This window comes from Benincasa hispida, chromosome 10 (genome assembly GCF_009727055.1).
Source record: "Benincasa hispida cultivar B227 chromosome 10, ASM972705v1, whole genome shotgun sequence".
NCBI classification, from domain to species: Eukaryota; Viridiplantae; Streptophyta; class Magnoliopsida; order Cucurbitales; family Cucurbitaceae; genus Benincasa; species Benincasa hispida.
In genome coordinates this window covers 58,828,146-58,832,491 of record NC_052358.1, presented here as the reverse complement: position 1 = coordinate 58,832,491, position 4,346 = coordinate 58,828,146, and positions in this window count along the sequence as shown.

The following is a 4,346-nucleotide window of genomic DNA, read 5'->3' as shown; positions in this document are numbered from 1 at the left end:
GGAATACCAATTTAACTTCACAACCTTTACTTAACCTTTGTTTCTTGGTGATTACTACCTAACGATTACAAATTATGGCCAATAAAAGCAATGAATCATACAAACATAGGCAATTTGTCAGATTATCCCATGCAAGAAAAATTGAATAATAAACTCAAGATAAATTTCATATAAATCAGAAAAGTCTCAATAGAATTACAAGCCAAAGTTTCAAGAATAAGACATAATGGAAATAAACTACGAAACTGAAGCTAAATACTTACCCTTTATCCACAAATCATCTTCTAATTCTTAAGTTCTATGGTGTTCAAAAGGTAGGAAAATTCAATATTTTGTCCAAATGAGAGAGAAAGATCGAGTCAAGTCAGAATAGTGGTCGTATTTTTAACCCTCCGTCTGACCACTTATTTAAAGTAGTTGTCACAGGATTGCAACTTTGCCCGGTCTCCAGCACTAACGCCTCAAGATCGTAGCATTGCAACACTATATCTAGTGTTGCAATGCTGGCCTGTTCTTCACGGAATTGGTAGCTATTGCCTTGTAGCATTGTGCAACACTCAATTCAAGCATTGCAATGCCCTGGCTGGGCAGAATCTTCTATTTTCCTTGTCATTTTTCTCTATTTGTGCAATTTAGCTTCTTACTTGGCATATTTTAATGTCTTTTCATCTCGAACGCTTCATTCAGATAGCACATTTTGATAATAGTGACCTTTTCTTCCACCCATTTGGCAACGTAGTCCACTGCCAACAAAATATACTTAAACCTAAAAGATGAAGGAAATGGTCCCATAAAACCTATCCCCCATACGTCAAATATTGCACAGGAGAGAAAAGGGACTTGTGGCATTTCATTCCTATGGGACAGACCTCCTGACTTTTGACAACGTTCACAAGTCTTATAAAGAAAATATGCATCCCTAAACAAAGTATCCCAATATGAACCAGAATCTAAGACTTTTTTAATGGTTCTTTTGGGACTAAAGTGTCCACCACATGCATGCTTATAACAAAATTCTGAAATAGAAAATAACTCGTCATTAGGGACACACCTTCTAACAACCTGATCAGAATAAAATTTCCATAAGTAAGGCTCCTCCCGACATAATACTTTGACTCACTTTTTATTTTATCTCGTCTATGCTTGTTCATTCCATACGGTAACTCACAAGTGGTCAAATAATTAACGAGGTTAGCATACTAAGGAGTCATAGAAATACCGTCTTCCTGCATCGGTATATTCTTAGAGAAGTCTCCATTAGAATTGAGACAACCACCGTCAGCTATAAGCCTGCTCAAGTGATTGGCAATAACATTCTCACATCCCTTTCTGTATTGAAGCTTCAGGTTAAACTCCTCAAGGAGAAGAACCTACCTCAAAAATTTGGGCTTGGACTCCTTAGACCTGAGATAGCGCAAAGCTGCATGATTAGAAAAAAAAACTACTTTAGATCCAACAATATAAAAACGAAAATTTTCAAGTGCAAAGACAACAGCTAGAAACTCTTTTCCTGTCGTGATGTAGCTACACTAAGCTAGATTGAGGGTTTTTGAAGCATAGTAGATCACGTGATATTTCTTATCAATCTTCTGTCCCAAAATCGCTCCTACAAAATGATCACTCGCATCGCACATAATCTCGAAGGGATGATCCCAACGAGAAGCCTGAATAATTGGAGCACATGATAAGGCGTATTTCAACACGTCAAAGATTACCTTGCGTTCATTATTAACCTCGAAAGCCAGATCCTTGTGAAGAAGGGAGGTCATCGACTGAGAAATTTTGCTAAAATCTTTGATAAAGCTGCGATGGAAACCTACATGCCCAAGAAAAGATCGAACCTCCCTCACGTTTGTGGGGTTAGGGAGCTTAGTAATAACATCAATCTTAGTAGGATATACTCAATACCATCCTCAGAAATGATGTGTCCTAAGACAATTCCATGTGAGGCCACAAAATGACATTTTTTTTTTAATTATTAGACTCAATACATCACTCTAGCACCCTAGATAAATTTGACAAACAATCATGAAATGAGTCTCCATATACAGTGAAATCATCCATAAATACTTCCATGCAATTTTCTATGAACTCATAAAGAACACCCATCATGCAGTGTTGGAAAATTCCCAAAGCATTACATAGTCCAGACGACATCCTTTTGAAAACAAAGGTGCCATAGGGACATGTAAAGGTCGTTTTCTGTTGGGCTTCCTGGTTAACTGTGATCCGATAGAAATGTGAAAAATCATCAAGGAAATAGAAGAAAGACTTTCCAGCTAACCTTGCAAATATCTTACCTATAAATGGGATGAAAAAGTGATCATTTCTAGTTACAACATTTAATCTCCTAAAATCAATACGCATTCTCCACCCATTTTGAATCCTAGCCGGAATTAAACTACCCTCATCATTCATAACCACAGTAACACCTGTTTCTATAGGCACTGCATGTATAGTACTGACCCATTCACTATCAGCAATAGGGTAGATAATACCTATATCAAGAAGTTTAAAGACCTCCTTCATCACTACCACTTTCAGAACAAGGTTCAGACGTCATTGGGGTTGTCTACAAGGCTTAGCTCCATCTTCAAGAGAAATCCTATGCATGCACATAGTAAGGCTAATACCTTTAATGTTGGCCAATGTCCACCCAATGACTAACTTGTATTTTTGCAATACTTTTACTAAATGCTCCTCTTGCTCAGCAGTCAACGTCTTAGAAATAATCATGGGCAGTGTTTCAGCATTCTCCCAAATAGGCATACTTTAAATGGTCAGGAAGCTCCTTCAGCTCCACTTTAGGTGCTTGCACAATAGAAGGAAGCACCTTTTCAGATGAATCATTATCAAAAAAAGAAGGCATACTTACCGGCTCTATCATGGATAAAGTGGGAAGCTCCTCAAGTGAAATAAAATTTCCTGAATCATCCTTGTCATCATCATAGGTGTTCCAAATTACCTTATGCTCAAGACAATCAAACATGTCAATTTGACACAAAGGCTACACATGCCCAATAGTGGGAGATCTCATAGCATAAAAAATATTAAATTTAACTACTTCACTGTCAAACTCAACAGACAAAGTACCTTCATCCACATCGATCTTGGTCTTGGCTGTTTTCATGAAAGGCCGACCAAGCAAGATCAATGCAGATGAAATAAATGTAGGTTCCTCCATCTTAAGAATATAAAAGTCAGTAGGGAAAAGAATATCATTAACCTGAACTAGGACATCCTCTATGATTCCTAACGGGTGAATATAAGACCTATCAACTAATTGAATTACAACACCAGTTTTAGTCAGGCCTTTCAATTTTAGTTCTTGTTATATTGAATATGGAATAACATTTATAGATGCACCAAGATCTAACATAGTTCTCTCAATCTTCTTTTTACCAATCACATAAGGGAGAAAAAACATACTTAGATCCTTTTGTTTTTCAGGCAAAATCTTTTGAAGGATTTTAAACACATACTGACTTACCACCATCTTCTCTTTTTCTTTTGCATGCCTCTTCCCCATGCATAGTCCCTTAAGGAACTTGGCATACTTTGGATCGATTTAACGACATCAATGAGAGGAGTGTTGATTTCTACCCTTTCAACATCTCCAATAGCTCTTTATCCTTATCTCCCGTAAGCTCCTTTGGCCTTGCAAGCTTGGAAGGAAAAGGTGCTTTAGGCATATTGTAATATTAAAAATTTATCTTCTTTTTATTATGCTTTATGCACTACTGATGAATGATTCAAGTTCTTGTCCCCGACAACGGTGCCAAAAACTTGATAGATGAAAATTGTATTTATTAATCTTTATCTATTTCTTTTATCTTGCGCTAATGAATGAAAATGATGATGCTCTATGCGCTCAAGTTGCTTTGCGATAAAGATATTGCTGTGATACTATGTTCTAAATGTATGCGTTGATGATGATATGCTTCGTAACATGCGATGATGTAGTGCGTGTCACAAGTTTTCTTGTGCTGGAACCAAGTATAATTCCAACACAAGTTTCTCAGATTGACCTGAGGTCGAACACGAGGATTGTTGTTGTTAATGCAATACTAATGTGGTAAATGCGACCAGTTTAACATAAAGAATAAAGAATTTAGTTTGACAGAAATGTAAATTACGATGAAAAGTAAATTGCGTTGATAAGATAAATGTCTAAACTATTAATGATACAGGTTGAGGACTGGCTGTGAAGTTGTGCAAGATAATCTAGATAATGCGGTGACAAGTCTTGTGAATGAATTAGAAAGAGAATAGGTCGAGGGAAAGGACATCGCAAGTTTGTCAATTCTTGTTAAGAACGTAACTAAGGTTCTTCTTTCCATTGGCTT